The following is a 6,150-nucleotide window of genomic DNA, read 5'->3' on the forward strand; positions in this document are numbered from 1 at the left end:
TTGATAGGCAAGGGTAACGGTGGCGCGGTCAGCGTACCACCGTGCCACGAGGGAGGTGAGTACACACCGGCTCCATCTCCTTGTGTGGCCGTGGCAACCACCGCACTACTTAACACAGCACCCCATCCTCCTGCTGAGATAACTCATATAACCACGCACGGACCTTCATATAAACCCTCCCTGATGTCTTCAGTTCTTTTGCTGTTCCTACCTGTAACTTCTATTTCTACTCTATCAATTGAAAACCAGTGGCAGAAAACCAGTGGTAGAAATTGATATGGGTGTTTATCTTAAGATAAGCATCTTATTGCTTCGTAATTACAATTATTACCTAACCTATAATAGGTATAGGTTAAGTAATAATTGTAATTACGAAGCAATAAGATGCTTATCTTAAGATACTAACAAGGTTAGGTAAGGTCGGTGTTTTCTATGAATCTGTTTAAGGGTATCTGTTATGTTTAGTATATCACCTATGCACGTAGTTAATAAGTCAATATTGACTTTACGAATTTGCGAGAACGGGTTGGGGTGTTTCATTAGCAGTGACAAAGAGAATACTTAAACAAATATCTAATGAAGATCTCACCGACCTAACAAATTCACAAAGACCTAAAAGTTGTAGCATTAAATATTATGATAAGATATCGTGAGGAGACATTCACATATGGGACTAATAGAACAAGAACCCGGCAATGTGATGTTATAGTGGCCAGAATACGCCTGGGATATAGACGTATCTGGCAGCTTTCTCAAAACCCAAATGTCGAGTACACAATGTGTCAACTTTGTGAAAGAGAAAACATGCACTCTCTTGAACATTATATTGTAGAATGTCCCATACTGACTGACTTTCGCCCTCCTGGGCTAAGGTATGCTGAACTCTGTAATTACTATATGAGTACTGGAACACTTGATGATATATTGGACTTGTATCCAAGATTGACCATGTAATGTATCAATCATACAATGTATATATATGATGTAACTATATAACCTGAGCTTGTAAAAACACCTTAATCACCTTCAGTGATTAAGTGCTTAATTGCACACTAGTTTCTCTATCAGCTATCTCACCCTGTCAGAGTAAAAGAGACAAATGTATGTGAATGCATGTGTGTGTATATATGTATGTATGTATGTATATATGTATGTATGTATGTATGTATGTATGTATGTATGTATGTATGTATGTATGTATGTATGTATGTATGTATATGAACGTACATGTGTGTGTGTGTATAAAGTATATATTGAAGCTGATCAGGATTACATTTCTCCTTTGTAAATGCACATTGACACTATGTAAAAGACACATCGAACACTTTATGTAGGGCATACGTAAATCTGTGGGCATACCAACACCCCCGGGGTGTTGGTATGCTCCCGGGGGTGTTGGTATGCTCCCGGGGGTGTTGGTATGCCCCCGGAGGTGTTGGTATGCCCCCGGATGTGATGTTATGCCCCCGGAGGTGTTGGTATGCCCCCGGATGTGATGTTATACCTCCGGGGGTGTTGGTATGCCCCCGGAGGTGTTGGTATGCCCCCGGATGTAATGTTATGCCCCCGGGGGTGTTGGTATGCCCCCGGGAGTGTTGCTGTGCCTCTGGGGGTGTTGGTATGCCCCCGGGGATGTTGGTATGCCCCCGGGAGTGTTGGTATGCCCCCGAGTGTTGGTATGCTCCAGGGCGTGTTGGTATGCCCCCGGGGGTGTTGGTATGCCCCCGGGGTGTTGGTATGCTCCCGGGGGTGTTGGTATGCCCTCGGGAGTGTTGGTATGCCACCGGGGGTATTGGTATGCCCCCGGGGGTGTTGGTATGCCCCCGGGAGTGTTGGTATGCCCCCGGGAGTGTTGGTATGCCCCCGGGAATGTTGGTATGCCCCCGGGGGTGTTGGTATGCCCCCGGGAGTGTTGGTATGCCCCCGGGAGTGTTGGTATGCCACCGGGGGTATTGGTATGCCCCCGGGAGTGTTGGTATGCCCCCGGGAGTGTTGGTATGCCCCCGGGAGTGTTGGTATGCCCCCGGGAGTGTTGATATGCCTCCGGGAGTGTTGGTATGCTCCCGGGAGTGTTGGTGTGCCTCCGGGAGTGTTGGTATGCCCCCAGGGAGTGTTGGTATGCCCCTGGGGGTGTTGGTATGCCCCCGCGGGTGTTGGTATGCCCCCGGGGTGTTGGTATGCTCCCCGGGGTGTTGGTATGCCCCCGGGGTGTTGGTATGTCCCCGGGGTGTTGGTATGGCCCCGGGGTGTTGGTATGCCCCCCGGGGTGTTGGTATGCCCCCGCGGGTGTTGGTATGCCCCCGCGGGTGTTGGTGTGTCCCCGGGGTGTTGGTATGCCCCCGGGGTGTTGGTATGCCCCCCGGGGTGTTGGTATGCCCCCGCGGGTGTTGGTATGCCCCCGGGGTGTTGGTATGCCCCCGGGGTGTTGGTATGTCCCCGGGGTGTTGGTATGCCCCCGGGGTGTTGGTATGCCCCCCGGGGTGTTGGTATGCCCCCGCGGGTGTTGGTATGCCCCCGGGGTGTTGGTATGTCCCCGGGGTGTTGGTATGCCCCCGGGATGTTGGTATGCCCCCCGGGGTGTTGGTATGCCCCCGCGGGTGTTGGTATGCCCCCGGGGTGTTGGTATGTCCCCGGGGTGTTGGTATGCCCCCGGGGTGTTGGTATGCCCCCGCGGGTGTTGGTATGCCCCCCGGGGTGTTGGTATGCCCCCCGGGGTGTTGGTATGCCCTCGGGGTGTTGGTATGTCCCCGGGGTGTTGGTATGTCCCCGGGGTGTTGGTATGCCTCCGGGGTGTTGGTATGCCCCCGGGGTGTTGGTATGTCCCCGGGGTGTTGGTATGTCCCCGGGGTGTTGGTATGCCCCCGGGGTGTTGGTATGCCCCCCGGGGTGTTGGTATGCCCCCGCGGGTGTTGGTATGCCCCCGGGGTGTTGGTATGCCCCCCGGGGTGTTGGTATGCCCCCGCGGGTGTTGGTATGCCCCCCGGGGTGTTGGTATGCCCCCGGGGTGTTGGTATGCCCCCCGGGGTGTTGGTATGCCCCCGCGGGTGTTGGTATGTCCCCGGGGTGTTGGTATGCCCCCGGGGTGTTGGTATGCCCCCGGGGTGTTGGTATGCCCCCCGGGGTGTTGGTATGCCCCCGCGGGTGTTGGTATGTCCCCGGGGTGTTGGTATGTCCCCGGGGTGTTGGTATGCCCCCGGGGTGTTGGTATGCCCCCCGGGGTGTTGGTATGCCCCCGCGGGTGTTGGTATATTCCTGGACATCGACGTCGAGGAGGGTGGAGGTGGTGGTGGTGGTGGTGGTAGTTGGGGTGGTGGTGGTGGTGGTGGTGGTGGTGGTGGTGGTGGGGGTGGTGGTGGTGGTGGTAGTTGGGGTGGTGGTGGTGGTGGTGGTGGTGGTGGTGGTGGTGGTGGTGGTGGTGGTGGTGGTGGTGGTGGTGGTAGTGGGGGTGGTGGTGGTGGGATTTAATAAAGAGGGTCAAAACTATATTGGTCCAAACTCTCAGGTCTAATAGGAAAGAAATTACTGACTCCCAACGACCTGAAAGCACCAGTATAAAAAACTATGATGTGTTCAGATCTGAAACCTATATTTATGGGCAGCACAAAACGTGGACCAGACTGTGCGACACAGTGGTTGCCAGGATCAGGTTGGGTTACCGTTACCTGTGGCAGGTGGCTACAGGTGACGGATCTCCCAATCCTGAGCACTCCAGGTGCAAACTCTGTGAGCAGGAACTGCGGCATGATCTCCCACACTACATCACCGAATGCCCAGTTATTAGACCATTCAGACCAGTTGGCATGAGGTACCAGGAGCTTTGCAATTACTTTATTCACTCTCGTGTTCTTGAAGATATTCTCATAATGTATCCGAAATTTGCCGGTGCAGGCTACTGAACATATGGCTCCATATGACTAACCATCCTGCCAGATGTGGACTTTTAGTATCACTTATTCACTCTTGTGTTGATGATATCCTCATAATGCTCCCAGAGTCTGTCAGTGCAGACTACTGATCACATGCCTCTGTATGACTAACCATACTGTGTGATGGGGACATTTTAGCACCACGAATTTAGCTTTTTGACCCACTGTACTCCCTTCATATAGTCTAGGGCAGCTGCACAAATGCTGATGTACCTAATATATTAATAAAGAAAATTAGTAAAGAGGGGTCGAGGGCAGACCCTAGCACAGGTCTCACCAGGAGCACAGCGGCCTCACGAGCACGTTGTGGTGAGCCTCACGAGGATACGCGTGAGTCACCAGCAAGCACAATATTTGAACAGCATACACAAAGGCTGTTGTTATAAATGGTGGCGGTGTTGAGGAAGGTCTGAGACCATGGCGCAGGGTGTCATCACTGATGATCTGCGCCTGAGTGCTGGGCCAGTCCGCGCTCTGCTTACTAAGTACCTAAAGCTCCTCCTTCACCAGCTTGAATAACAAGTTCACGAGTAAAGTTTTAGAAAGAATGAACTTGTAGCATCGCTGGGTGAACTAGCATTATGCTAATATTCAACACTGACTCGCGCAATCCAGAGAAAATTCATCGCGTCATGCTTTTCTTTCTTTAGTGGGCTGCAAGAATGCCAGCGCTGCATAGTCTGCATAAGTGGTGGTTCATATAAGGGCATCTCTACTGCGCCTTGCTAGAGGAAGCTGCCCGGGGACACATGCCCAAGTGGGCACCCAACAGCCGGGGTAATAACCATTGTGAGGGTCCCAGCCTGTGGTCCCCGTGGTCCCCGTGGTCCCCGTGGTCCCCGTGGTCCCCGACACACTCCGCCCTCCTGCGCCCCGTCCCACTAACCCGCTCCCTTCCTACACTAAACCTGAGAGTGATAGCTTTTCAAGGCGTCCGTCGAACACTTCGCTTCGTGGTGGTCATATATTCACTGCAGGAACCCTATGAAGAATCCTGAGAAAGTACAGAGGTATGCCGCCCGGCTAGGCCCCTGAGCTGAGAGGCAAGTAGAGGCATGAGCTACGAGGAAAGACTTATGGAACTAAATCTCACGTCATTGGAAGACTGAAGGATTAAGGAAGACATGAATTCCAAAATTATCAGGGGGAGTTGACTGATCAAGACTCGGGTGGAAATCATATTCCCAAATTACACAGACACACATTATGAAGAACTCTCAGGTGTAGGGAGAAAATGGAATTCACTGAGAAGTGAAGACAGACGTCATACAGCTTCAAATACAGAGATGTCAGCCTAAAAAGCTTGGAAATCTGTGAATCAACTGACTGAAAATTGCTCAACCCTTGCAAACACAATTAGACAAGTACAATTAGGCAAGTGAACATGTGCATGTGAGTGTTGGCCTGCACACACCACCGGCCACACATGTGACTGGACACACCAGTGGTGGAGGAGTGTTGGCCTGCACAGGACCACCGGCCACACATGTGACTGGACACACCAGTGGTGGAGGAGTGTTGGCCTCCAGGAACACGCAACACTTGCCCCACAGTCCTTGTGGTATTTATTTATTTTTTATTTACACTTTTTTGGGCATTGGTAATACTGGTTCTCTGCGAGGCCTCGAGCGCTGGGTGTTGGTTGTCTCTGCGAGGCCTCGAGCGCTGGGTGTTGGTTGTCTCTGCGAGGCCTCGAGCGCTGGGTGTTGGTTGTCTCTGCGAGGCCTCGAGCGCTGGGTGTTGGTTGTCTCTGCGAGGCCTCGAGCGCTGGGTGTTGGTTGTCTCTGCGAGGCCTCGAGCGCTGGGTGTTGGTTGTCTCTGCGAGGCCTCGAGCGCTGGGTGTTGGTTGTCTCTGCGAGAGAGAGAGAGAGAGAGAGAGAGAGAGAGGGGGGGGGGGGGGGGGGGGGAAGGGAGAGGGCCAGATCTCGAGCTTCACCTCCACGGAGGAATATGGTTTCAGGGACCTTGCCACTCGACCAGCTGCCAGGGACCAAGCGCAACAATATATGCTGCATCTGTGGCTACTGTGTCTCCTCTCCTCAAGAGTCTTATATGCTGCGTCTGTGGCTACTGTGTCTCCTCTCCTCAAGAGTCTTATATACAAGTCTGTGGCTACTGTGTCTCCTCTCCTCAAGAGTCTTATATACAAGTCTGTGGCTACTGTGTCTCCTCTCCTCAAGAGTCTTATATACAAGTCTGTGGCTACTGTGTCTCCTCTCCTCAA

This window comes from Procambarus clarkii, chromosome 63 (genome assembly GCF_040958095.1).
Source record: "Procambarus clarkii isolate CNS0578487 chromosome 63, FALCON_Pclarkii_2.0, whole genome shotgun sequence".
Taxonomy (NCBI): Eukaryota; Metazoa; Arthropoda; class Malacostraca; order Decapoda; family Cambaridae; genus Procambarus; species Procambarus clarkii.